Genomic DNA, 14,420 nt, shown 5'->3' with positions numbered 1-14,420 from the left:
TTCATGTTGATGTATGGCAAAACCAATACAATATTGTAAAGTAATTAGCCTGCAATTAAAATAAATAAATTTATATTAAAAAAACAAAAACAAAAAAACTCAATATTCAGAAAGCTAAAAAAAAAGAAACTATAATGAAAAAAGAATATGAAAAAGAATGTGTGTGTGTGTGTGTGTGTATATATATATATATGTATAACTGAATCATTCTGCTGTACGGTAGAAATTAATACATCAATAAAATAGTTTAAAAAATTTAAAAAATAAAAAATAAACAAAAGGAAAGAGCGACTTAAAGAAGTTGTGCAACTTGCCAAAGGTCAAACAGCTAGAAAGTATAGATCCAGGTTTGGAACCTCTTTTCCTCTGAAATCTTTGCTCACTTTCTCATGCTTCTGAGGGATACCTAACTGTTTTCTGTCCATGCACACTGCTTTCCCACATGCTCCCTTATGCTGTTCCCTCCGTTCTGTCATTGCTCAAGGTGATCTCTGGTAGACTGTTCCTGAAACCTCTTGAGTGGATGTGATGTTTTCCCCTTCCCCAGGCTCATAGCACATTCTATCTCATGTATTCGGTTTTGTGCATGCACATGTGTATTTTCTTCCTACAATAGCATAAGTTATTTGAGGTAGAATCTGTCTTTCACACACAGTAGTGCTCTCAATAAATCTTTTTGAATTGAAATGAATTCCAGTGGACTTCCCGGATGGCTCAGCAGGTGAAGAATCTGCTTTTAGTACAGGAGATGAAAGTTCAATCCCTGGGTCAGGAAGATGCCCTGAAAGAGGAAATGGCAACCCACTCCAGTATTCTTGCCTGAAATACCCAGGAACAGCCTGGTGGGCTACAGTCCAAAGGGTTGCAAAGAATCAGACAAAACTGAATGACTAAGCACACACACACACACACCCCAAGTGGGGAGTGCATTGCTTTTTTAAAAACAACAAATATAGCAATCATATGTTTCAAATACAGTATTACTAAAATAACAATGAAAAGCAGAACTAATTTTCATCATAACGTAGAGATTAATGAAATGTAGACTGCATTAAAATTTATGTCATGGTTTTGTAATTTGCTGAATTTCTTTTCTGATTACTCTCCCATCCCAAGGATAGGGACTATTAGAAAACCTTCTGTTGCTAACATTTACAGTGTGTTGATTGAAAACAAGTTCCAAATGGCAGTGAGCTCATTATATGTGGTGGTATTTTAATGTTTCTTTAATTTTTTTTAGCAATTCCCTCCAAATCCAATGAATGAATTCCAAGTCTGTTGTCAAACTTCCCTAATACTAAGCAAGGCAACTAGAAGGGTCTGATCAAACCAGGTTGTTTTGTATTTCCTGTTTGTTTTGTTCCCTGTATTCTTCAGTTTCCAGCTTTGTAGGTCAGCCTTAAAGCATTTACATGGATGCAGTTCCTATAGCGAACCTTGGGAGATTGGTGAGAGGGGGACTGCAGCGTGGGTATAAAAGAATTGTGTTTTGCCTTTCTTTTCTTTATTCTCCAGCTGCTGTTCCTTAAATAAAACTTTAAAAATAACTTTTATAGGGTGGTTAATACATTCCTACCCTGTGGGGACAGGCTACATTCTCAGCTGTCCCAGATTTTAGGCAAGCTCTAATAATTTGGGTAAAGAATCAGGCTCTTGTCTTGAGTCTTGAAGAATTGCCACAGGGTCAAGGCGAAAGCAAGGGAAGTGTAGGCATTGGTGAACTTGCATTCTCTACACACTTCCCTGGGGCCTGCAGGAGAAGGGAGGGGCAGAGTTCAGGTGGTGGGTAGTGGGACAGGGCTGTAGAGCTGGGCTGAATTCTAAGAGAGAAGAGGGAAAGTTACAGTTCTTAAATTTAGATGGTCCTATGCCTTTCTCAAATAGTTTCCTTTATCATTCCTTGAGTCATTCTTTTTTGAGTTAAACTTGTATGGTGGGCAAGCTGGAGGAGTGCAGCAGATACTTACACCCTCACTATGGCTTCCCAGGTGATTCTAGTGTAAAGAATACACCTGCAATGCAGGAGACACAGGTTTGATCCCTGGATCAGGAAGATCCCCTGCAAAAGGAAATGGCAACCCACTCTAGTATTCTTGCCTGGGAAGTCCCATGGACAGAGGAGCCTGGTGGACTACAGTCCACAGGGTTGCAAAGAGGTGGGCATGATGGAAGAGACTTAGCATATGACTCCACAGGAAACCCACGGATGTTTAAGTTCCCCAGTTTTCTTAGAGGAGGAAGTTAGGCAAAGGTGTGTTGGAGGCTCTACAATTGCAATGGTATTTTATGGAAGAATACCTTCTGAGCACACAGCTGGAGCAGCACTGTTCTCATGCCCACCCAGCAGGCCCCACATGGAGATACCTTGGAATCTGTGAGGCTACTGATTTGGCTGTTTGCAGTGCATAATTTGGGCTTCCCAGATGGCTCAGTGGTAAAGAATCCCCCTGCAATGCAGGAGACACAGGTTTGATCCCTGGGTTGAGAAGATACCCTGGAGAAGGAAATGGTTACCCACTCCAATATTCTTGGCTCAGAAATCCCATGGACAGTGGAGCCTGGTGGGCTACAGTCCATATGGTTGCGAAGAGCTGGACATAACATAGTGACTACACAACAACAGCAACTGCATAATTCACTACCCTGCCTGGTGGGCTGCCGTCTGTGGGGTCGCACAGAGTCGGACACGACTGAAGCGACTTAGCAGCAGCAATATGCTGAAGTTCAGAGTGTTCAAGTGATGTTTAGGTTTATGAAATAAAGGCAGCAGCTAGCGTGGAGGTGTTTCCTGACTTCAGGCTGCCTGGGCACCATAGGTATTGAGCACTGCAGTAATCATCTAGCAGATTTCTGCTTTTTATAACTTTTAAATAGAGTATTTACCTGATTAAAAAATAATATATATGCCCACAGAAAGCTCCCCAAAGTTCACCACATTAGGTGATCTTTGTGGTCTATTATTTTTCAGTTTATTTTCCAGGAAAAAATATGTAAAAAACTGGGTTATACTTATATATATATAAAATATGTATTTATTTATATATATATGAATAGATAATTTATACTATTTTTTCACATACTATTGTCTTTTCTCCCATAGTCATATTTTATTCATATATATAAATATATATGTAACAGTATCTAGTTTTATTATAATAAATTTATACTATAGTTTATTTAGTCATTTTCCTACTACTGTTTTCATTTCTGTGCTATAAGAAATACAATTTTAAATATCTACCATAATCTTTTCTTTCCTTCTAATTGCTTTTTTTAGACCAGATTCCTAGAATTTAAATGACTGGGTCTAGTGGTGTGATGTACACCTGTTACCTTTATGTGTACAACATCCCTTCTCCTGGAAATAGCACCTGAATTTTTTTCTTGTTAACTTCTAACCCAAACTCCACTCCTGTGATTCGAGCTCTCATTCAGGCATGATGAACCCTACACTTTGCTCCTGTCCCAGGAGGCCAAACCTATTCCCTGACTGTAGTGATTGCTTCAGAGAGGAGCAGGTATGACCCAAGCAATGCCAGTGAGATAAAGTGAGACATTATCCTGAGGCTTTGCAGAAAGCCATTGAGAAATTGAGGTCCTCTTCATAAATGTTTATTAGGGTATAGTTGATTTGCAATGTTGTGTTAATTTCTGATATATAGCAAATTATATCACTTTTACATGTATCTGCAAAGATTATTAGATTGTTAGATTATTTTCCCATATAGATTATTACAGAGTACTGAGAAGAGTTCCTTGTGCTATATGGTAGGTCCTGATTCATCATTCTGTTGGCTTGTAATGTTGGTAGAACAGAAATCTAAAGTACACCTTGAGGGAGAGCCTGCCAGAGGGGGAATGAAAAGCCATCACAGTTGAAAGCAGACCTGACAAGGAGAGAGAGGGATGCATTAGCACGAGTTAGAGCACTGGGATCCAACATGCACACTGCTAGAATTTTCATCTCTGTGAGCCAATGCATTCCTTTCTTCATTACAACGTTCTGAGTTGGGTTTCTGCACTTGTAAGCAGAAGTGCTGATTTAGTACACAAGCTCTAAAAGGTATGACGGCAGATGAAGGTCTTTGTATGTGTTGCAAAATTGATTTTGGACAGTACTACCAGCCATTTAGTACTTATTTCTGTGTAGCAATATTGGCACAAGTACTCTGTATTTTAAATTTGAAAACATTTATGTACATTTTTACACTGCTTTTTATGTGTTTAATGGCCTTTTGTGTTTCTTCGCAGATTTGTCTGTTCTGTTATTTGCCTGCTTTTATTGTATTTTGGGATGTTAACAGATTTCTCCATTTTTAGAGCCTTTTTTTTTTGCATTAAAATACAAATAAATCTTTTGTATGTTTGTGTGGATGTTTTCCCTGTTTGTTATTTTTGTATGAATTGCACCAACCCTGCATATGAGGGTTGCTAAGTATGTAGGTTTTTTTTTTTTTCTATCATAGAGTTTTTACTTTTAGGATGTTCTTTACCTTCTCAAGAAGAATTTTTTTTTTCTGTGATATGAAGAAGTATTTATTTATGTAATAAAATGTTTTCACTACAACACTCTTATGGCAAGAATAATATTTTAATGGTTGCATTTTACCTCATTTTAAAATTTAGCATGTACTTTTTGGGAATTTATTTTGGTAGATAAAGTAATTTTATTTAGGAATCTTCTGAATGCTAGGCACAGAATTCTGGAGCTCTTAAAATGCAGGCTGTTTCCTTCCCATGCTCAGGGTGCCACCACTTTTCAAATGAGAGACAGAGGACCAGGGTGGGCATGCCACTGAGATTCTGTGTCTCTGTTTTTCTTCTCTTGCCTTTGCTCTCAGTAAATTTCCTCATCCTTCTCATTTGTTTTCCCTTCTTCTTTGTCCCAGTGGGAACCATCCAACCATCCAGAAAAAGGCTAAATCTGGCTTTCACTCTCAACCCAGTTCCCAGGAAAGTGACCCTGTTTTTCTCATTTGGGTACGATGCTTCGTGTTCCCTGAAACAAGGTCACACTGAATGAACTCTGGATTCTAGGAGCCCATCCCAGAGAATCTGTGGATCAGATTCCATATCAAAGAATCAGGGGGAGGATAATTATAAAGGGGAAATATTTTGAGCTGGAGAGACAAACAATAGGCAAGTGGTCATTATAGAGATAAAGGCCTAACTTGTTTCCCAAATAGCTTTTCTAATGATAAATATTGATGCTCTGTGCCTTCATTATTGATCTATAGTGTTTGCTTTGTCATACATTAAGCTCATACATCTGGACTAAGATTTCCTGATATATTGATTTCTTTGTCGATTCTTATAACCATTTTTGTTTCTTATAATAAGACTCTTAAAGGATTAATTTCCCTTTCCTCTTCTTTTCAAATTTGTTATACCTGCATTCTTCCATTCATTTTTCCAGGAAAATTTTGTTTCACATGGGAATGAAATTGTTTTATGATAACTATTCTAAATTCTTAAAGAAAGCTACTATTTTTGTTCTTTTATCGTATACCTCGCCACTTTTCTAATCTATGGTAATTTAAAGAAATTAGAAGTTCTTTTAGAATTTGAGTTACATAAATTATAAACTTGTCAATAATAATAGTCATTTAATCTTTTTCCTCCCAATTATACCCTTTATTTCCAATTTATGTCTTATAGAATTGGTTAGAAGTTCCAATAAAGCAGTGATTATGGTATTGACTGTGCTTATGAGCAAGAATAAAAACTGATCTCAGCTGACACCATGTGTTGGGTGCTATTGGAGATTTGTGTGAATTATCTTACTTAATCCCCTATTATTGTTGTTCTAATGTTGCTGATGAAGAAGAACTGCAGCTTAGGGAGATCAGATTACTTGACCAAGGTCACACATGTCATGAATGGTGGAACTAGCATGCAAAAACAGACCAGTCAGATCTCAGTAACCATCTTTGTAATGATTATTTCCAATGTATTATTTGAAAGTGTGGTTATATACTGAGAAAACTCAAGAGTTTTATAACAAAATTAATTTTCTTTCTTTCTTTTTCTTTTTTTTTGCTGTTGTAAGTGGTTCCTAGTAAAACTTGCTGTCTTTAGAGATTTTGTGAAAATAATTAATTCTTTTTGTAACCTCCCTCATGGTTAATGGCCTGTTCAAGTTTCTTGATGCTTTTGAGAGGGGTGGATGTTTTTTCTCCTAGAAAATTCTCTATACAATTGAGAATTTTTTGATTGCATCAAATAGACTTTTGTGATTGCAAGAAAAAGCTGTGATATTACATACAGATAGTTCTTCCCTTAGAGTGAAGTGCATAGGTGACAGATCTATGTCACCTATAGAATCTCCAAGGTTCTCTTTTTAGAAGAGAAGAAATAAAGTAGTATGCAGTTGTTAAATCACTTACCAAAGGATTTCCCTCTTTATTCTTATTCAGAAAGGCTAATATATGCAAACATTACTAACTCTGTGCAAACTTTGTTGCCTTTTGGGCATTTGAGCACAATTTTACATTACAAGATATTGCAACTTGAATTTTTAAAAAAATCAACACTGCTTATAGTTTCCTTCATTGTGCAAAAGCTTTTATAAGTTTAATTAGGTCACATATATTTATTTTTCTTTTTATTTCCATTGCTCTGGGAGGTGGGTCATAGAGGATCCTGCTGTGATTTATGTCAGAGAGTGTTCTGCCTATGTTTTCTTCTATGTGTTTTATAGTTTCTGGTCTTATATTTAGATCTTTAATCCATTTTGAGTTTATTTTTGTGTATGGTGTTAGAAAGTGTTCTAGTTTCATTCTTTTACACGTGGTTGACCAGTTTCCCAGCACCACTTGTTAAAGAGATTATCTTTTCTCCATTGTATATTTTGCCTCCTTTGTTAAAGATAAGGTGTCCATAGGTGTGTGGATTTATCTCTGGGCTTTCTATTTTGTTCCACTGATCTGTATTTCTTTTTGCCAGTATCATACAGTTTTGCATACTGTAGCTTTGTAGTATAGTCTGAAGTCAGGTAGGTTGATTCCTCCTGTTCCTTTCTTCTTTCTCCAGATTGCCTTGGCTATTCAAGGTTTTTGGTGTTTCCATACATATTGTGAAATTATTTGTTCTAGTTCTGTGAAAAATACCATTGGTAGCTTGATAGGGATTGTGTTGAATCCTATAGATTATTTTGGGCAGTATACTCGTTTTCACTGTACTGATTCTTCTAATCCATGAACATGGTATATTTCTCCATCTATTTGTGTCATCTTTGATTTCTTTCATCAGGGTTTTATAGTTTTCTATAGATAGGTCTTTTGTTTCTTTAGGTAAATTTATTGCTAAGTACTTTATGTTTTTCATTACAATGGTGAATATGGTTTCTTTCTCTATTTTTTCATTGTTAATGTCTAGGGATGCAAGGTATTTCTGTATATTAATTTTATATCCTGCAAATTTTCTATATTCATTGATTAGCTCTAGTAATTTTCTGGTGGTATCTTTAGAGTTTTATATGTAAAGGATCAAGGCAGCCTTCAGAATGGGAGAAAATAATAGCCAACAAAACAACTGACAAATAATTAATGGCCAAAATATACAAGCAGCTCATGCAGCTCAATATAAGAAAAATGAACAACTGAATCAAAAAGTGGGCCAAAGAACTAAACAGACATTTCTCCAAAGAAGACATACAGATGGCTAATAAACACATGAAGATATGCTCACATCACTCATTATTAGAGAAATGGAAATCAAAACCACAGTGAGGTATCATGCTGGTCAGAATGGCCACCATTAAAAAGTCTACAAACAATAAGTGCTGGAGAAGGTGTGGAGTAAAGGGAACCCTCTTACACTGTGGGAATGCAAACTGGTAAATCCACTATGGAGAACAGTATGGAGATTCCTTAAAAAACTGGAAATAGAACTGCTATATGACCCAGCAATCCCACTGCAGGGCATGCACACCAAGGAAACCAGAATTGAAAGAGACATATGTACCCCAGTGTTCATTGCAGCACTCTTTACAATAGCTAGAATATGAAAGCAACCCAGATGTCCATCAGTAGACAAATGGATAAAGAAGTTGTGGTACATATACTCAATGGAATATTACTCGGTCATTAAAAAGAATGCATTTGAGTCAGTTCTAATGAGGTGGATGAATTTGGAGCCTGTTATACAAAGCTCCAATACTTTGGCTACCTGATGCGAAGAACTGATTCATTGAAAAAGACCCCAATGGTGGGAAAGATTGAAAGCAGGAGGAGCAGAGGACAACAAAGGATGAGATGGTTGGATGGCATCACCGACTTGATGGACATGAATTTGAGCAAGTAGTTGGTGACAGACAGAAAAGCCTGGCGTGTTGCAGTCCATGGGGTTGCAAAGAGTCGGACATGACTGAGTGCCTGAACCAAACTGATATATAGGTTAGTTCCTCAGAAAGAGAAACACCAATACAGTATATAATGCTTATATATATAGTGTAGAAAGACAGTAATGACAATCCTATATGCAAGGTAGCAAAAGAGACACACACATAAAGAACAGACTTTTGGACTATGTGGGAGCAGGTGAGGGTGAATGATTTGAGAAAATAGCATTGAAACATGTATATTACCATACGTAAAATAGATAACCAGTGCAAGTTTGATGCATAAATCAGGACACTCAAAAGCTGGTACCCTGGGATAACCCAGAGGGAATGGGTGGGAAAGGAGGTGGGAGGAGGGTTCAGGATGGGGGGACACATGTGCACCCATGGCTGATTCATGATGATGTATGGCAAAACCCACCATAATATGGTAAAGTAACTAGTCTCCAATTAAAATAAATAATTTAAAACATCAGCAATGCCAATAATAATTTAAGCAGGTCCCTGTTAGCATATTATCATCCAAATATATTAACATAATATCTGTGCAGTTAGTAGACTGTAACTATACATGCATTTATTTTCAGGGTGATGGGAACAGAGTAAATGTGCAAGGAGAAAACCTACAGGAGTGTGCCAAAATAGTGCAACTGTGCAGTCTAGTTTGGCATATCCTGTGTAAACCAGAGACAGATGTAACTTTCTAGAGAAGCCCTACGGTGTTCAGACAGGAATCTTGGCGAACTCAGGTGAGAAAGACAGGCCTTGGATTGATAGTATCTTCTGTATGGTTGAAATGCAGTAATCAGTGACTTTATTAATAAAACAGATGGAAATTTGCATTCAGTTTTGTAGCCACTCTAATTGTATTCTAGATAAAATATTACATTCACCTGTAGGTATTGTGTTGTATTGATAAACTAGTTTATATGGTTGAGAATAGTGAACTTGGAGCTGAGGTTTGTTCTTAACTTTGACACTGATTTTAGACTTTGGATGTATACTTTATCTCCTTGATTTTTATTGACTCATCCATAAAAGAGAATGTTACCTACCATACAAAGAAAAATAAAACATTATAACCTTGTAAGATTTTAAAAAGATAGTTAATAGATGATCAAACCATAAGGCCCAGAAGGTTTAAATGTCTTTCTCAGGACATAGTGCTCACAGTGGAACTCTGCTCACAATGGAACTCAGGTCATCATCTTCCAGGAGATTCGGTTCTAAATTCTATACCTTCAGTGTCATTGACATGTCTTTAACTAAAGCTCTAGCAGCTGTATGAATCTTATCTGGTAGAAATGTTGATGATGCTATTAATTTTGTAGAATACACACATTTCTGTTTGATTATGGATCTTTATACATTTCCATTAGTGACTAAAGAACTATATTAATAATAGTAATAAAATGTGAAGTTAATGAATTTATATATGTTACTTTCTAATGTTACAAGCTAGAAAAATGGGGTAAAAATATAAGGTAAATAAACATATGTGGCAGATAATATTTTCCAAAGATGGCCACAACATCTCCCATTCAATATTTTAGCTTTACATTGTGATTTTGAGAAGTGTGTCTGTATCCTTTCATATTGAACCTGCTTAGACTTGTAACTATACTGAAGCAACACTCTGTGACTTCTGAGGCTAGTCCTGAAAGGTGTAGCCTAAAACACTTGCAGTGAAACCCTTAGCTACTGTGTAAGCATCTCCATTTCCCAGAGGCTGCCATGCCGTGAGGAAGTCTAAACTAGCCTATATGCACAGACTGTGTGGAGAAACTCTTAAAACTTTATAAAGACACATGGATGTATGGGTAGGCCCTGCCTGTGGGCAATTTCCGTTACTATCTGATTGAAACCACAGCCCACATCAGTATCATTCAGCTGAACCATTTCCAAATTTCTAAATTTCAAGATCTCACATGGTTTTAGAAAAGAGAGAAACATTTGACAGAATGCTTTCTTAGATCATTTAAAAAATAGTTGTATCTAATTTTCTATTTGAAGTTGTTTACATGATTATAATGGAACTTCCCAGGTGGCTCAGTGCTAAAGAATCCACCTGCCAATGCAGGAGTTGCAGGAGATAGGGGTTTGACCTCTGGGTGGGGAAAATCCCCAGGAGAAGGAAATGGCAACTCACTCCAGTATTCTTGCCTGGAGAATTCCATGGACAGAGGAGCCTGGTGGGCCACAGTCCATTGGGTTGCAAAGAGTCAGACACAACTGAGCATGTGCACACCTGCTTGTAGTATGAACTTTAACCTCCTCTGAGGCAACTGCTTCACTGTCTTCAGGAAAGTATACAGTTCATGTTTTTAATGAGTGGTTCTTGTTTTGATTTGTTAGAAATTACAGAATGTTCTGAGTATCCCATCTGGGTTGAGGAAGTGTCGACAGGGACAGACCACTCAGAATGTTCACATAATCCCAAACTGAGTTCATTCAGTGGAAACAGCTGCTCAGCTAGACCAGAGGTTTGGGAAGGTATTACTCATTTACAGGACATGGAATGAGTGAGTGCTCAAATAATCTAGTTGAGATCTTAAGACGTAAGTGGGTGCCAGTTGACATCTGGGCTACACGTGTTGCACAACTGATGCTCATCAACAAGCTATTATTTGACATTACCCTGATAGCTGTCTAGGTGTTAATGTATCCTGGTGTTGAGACAGAGGTAGCATTTCTCCCTCAACTTTCTGTAAAACTGATCATATTTGAATGGTGTTGTCTTTATTTTGATTATTTTGCTGTATTTCTTCAAAACAGTTTTTTAATCATAAAAATGAAATCTTGATATACATTAATTTTTCTTACTCTCCATGTAAAGTTTAGGACTTGAATACTTAATGTATGTCATAGCTGTAAATATTAAAATCTTATTTAAAAATTATTTTTAAACTTTAGGAAAAGTGTGCCATAAAACTTAGCTATTTCCACAAAACTTAGTCTGTCATCTTTAGTGAATAAAAATCTGAAAGTATCATTTATATATATATATATATATATAATTGCGTCCATAATATAAAAACGTAATGAAAATATATTTTCAGCAGGGTAAAGCTGAAAAATATAAGAATCCTACTCAGATGCATAGAGATTCTATAAATAAAGTGCTAATGTCATTTATAAATGCTTTTATAATAAATCTCAATACAGTAGACCCCCACACTGCATCACTTCTGAGGAAACATTAACCATGGTTATACCTGAGTATGCATAGTTAGAATTGTAACTCTGGATGTTGATGGTTCAGGGATTAAGCACTGGATAGATTCATGTAAGCAAAGACATTTTATTTCTGCATCAAGCTAATCTTAACTTTATTGAACAGGCTCCAGTTCTTTATATGTCTGAACTGTAGAAGTGCCTGTGGCACCTGCTATTTTATATGGTGCTTATATGGGCTTCTGGCTTTTTCCTCAATTACATTTCCATTTAGAATTATGTGTGGCCTATATGTAACCTTCCTGGTGACTCAGTGGTAAAGAATCTGCCTGCCAATGCATGAGACTTGGGTTTGATCCTGGGTCGGGAAGATCCCTTGGAGAGGGAAATGGCAACCCACTCCAGTATTCTTGCCTGGGAAATCCCATTGACAGAGGAGCCTGGTGGGCTGCAGTCCATGGGGTTGCAAAAGAGTCGAACATGACTTACTAATTAAACAACAACGTACGTAGCCTCACATCATGAGTTTTCTTTTACAGCTTTATCTCATTTAATTATCACTTTTTATACTAGAAGTAATTGTTAAAGTAGTTTCCTTACTTAGACTTTCTTCTTTTTGCACATAATGTATGGTGAACTCATTTATACAACTATCATATTTTATTTATGTACTCTCATTTATCTTTAATCTTTATTTTCTGGCTAAGGAACTGTTGCTTTTAAAAACTGCTCCATTTTCTTTTCATTTCTATCAACAAGATTAGCTCTTGGCGTTCTTTGGGATTTTCCGCCGCAATGATATTTTTCTCACATCACAGGACTTATTTAAAACATTGGGAAAGGAGACAAACAGAACTTTTAAGTCAGTGAGTGCATTATAGTAAGGTATCGATACTTTGGATGGACAGCAAGTCTGTACCACACCAGCCTCTGAATCCACATGATTCAAATTTTTAACTCAGGAAAATAATCTTTAATTTCATAGAATTTTAGAAATTTTAAAAAGATAGATTTCTTACTAATAGTTTAAGTTGGAAATGTCAGTTACTCAAATGCCATGAGCCTCCTGTAATTTTAGTTAAGACCCATATCAAAGGATTTGATAATTACTGGAAGTAGCAAATAACAGTTTTGGAGCCATTGTCAGTAGTCTATATCTGAATTCTGTCCTAATTGAGAAGTTGTTCCCTTTTCTTTCTTTTGAACAAGGAAAAAAAAAAAAAATGTTTGTGCCCTCTAATTTAATCCAAAACCTTGGAAGAGACACACGTCCACTTTTAAAATCTGGTTCTGGGAGAAAAAAATGAAAGTATTTTAAAATTCACACTACACTAATTATAGGTACAACTTTGAAATTTCTCCTTCTCTTAGATTTGACAAATGTTACCTTGTGTTTTCATAATGACATAATAGTTTTGTGTAGCACACAATCAAAATGTCATTATAGCATATTACTCAACCACTGAACACGCCATTCTTTGCCAGAGGATCTTTTCTTAGTACATGTGTTTCAAAAGCACTTACTCTGTAAATGAAAGATTAAGGCTTAGCTGACCTAGATTGAGCTGTGGGGATTTAAAATCCAGGGATCAATTATCTTGGGTCTACCTCAGTTCAATTCTTTTTTTCAGTTTTTTGGTTGACTCAGTGGATTCATTCCAGTTTTCTGGACAAAGAAAATCTTTCATGCTTGCTTTAAAAAAAAAAAAAAAAACATCCAAAATGAAAACAAAAAATGGTGAAATAAGCAAGCATGAATTAGACGATCATGTTTTGAATAGGATACCACAAGTAGGTTTTATTTTATATTCTGTTGGAAGAAACTGGAAATTCTATTGCTGTCTCTTTAGTCTCACTGATTGACAGAGAAGTCCCAAGCAGATGTGTAGTTATATTTGAAAATAAACCTGTCTTCACAAAAGCAACTCCTTTTAAGCTATGCCTTGCATTTGATGGTATTTAGCTTATCTTTCTCTTAGGCTCTGAGATGAATGGGGAATTATTTTATTTCTTATTCGTGAAGAACCAACAACAGAGGGATACAACATAGAGCCATTGCATGTACTGTAATTAATGAAATAATATGAAACCTTTGAAGAGTCTCTAGTAGATACGGAATTTTTAAAATGTAATGCTACATAGAGGAGTTCTTTGTAAAAATCTGCATGATGTCCCATTTTTCTTGCTTTTTATGAAAATAAAATTATTGAAAATATCTTTGGCATTTTAAAGACTCAATTTTGGTTGAAAATGAAAACTATGAATGAAGAACACTTGATTCCAAATGAGATAATTTTGTGTAACAATTTCATTACATATTAAGACATGAAAATATACAACGGCAACAAGCTAAAAAATTCACTTATTTTTCTACCAAGTTTTATTTGAAAATTCATTGTATATTGAAAGAACTTTAAACATAAAAGGATTAAAATTTAACATTAAACTTTTTATAAACATTTGATAACTTACATAGAAAAAATAACACAGTAGATTTATTTTTCCTCTATGATGGCATAATGGGACCAGATTTATTCTCTCACATTAAACAACTGAAAATCATACAAGATACTTGTGAAACATCAGTTTTCAGGCAATGGCCAAAAGGTAACACAGAACATCGATTTGTGGGGGAAGGAAAACAAGTATATGATTCCTACAGCTGCTCTAGCTCATGGCCTAGAGTTTCCAAGAGGTGGTGTAGTGAAGAGAAACCTCAACAATGCTCAGAGGCCTTGTGAAGTTGAGAAGACAGAGTTTGAGGAGACCAAGTCACCTAGGATTTGAGGGCAAAATACCAGATGTGAGATATGAGTATACAGCATGGACACAGACTCCAGATATCTGCATGGGATCCCTTTGAGGCTCTGGCTGAGTACTGCCCTGCATATACATGTAAGGGAAG

This window comes from Bison bison, unplaced genomic scaffold (genome assembly GCF_000754665.1).
Source record: "Bison bison bison isolate TAMUID 2011002044 unplaced genomic scaffold, Bison_UMD1.0 scf7180017864044, whole genome shotgun sequence".
Lineage (NCBI taxonomy): Eukaryota > Metazoa > Chordata > Mammalia > Artiodactyla > Bovidae > Bison > Bison bison.
Note: the sequence above shows the minus strand (reverse complement) of the source record.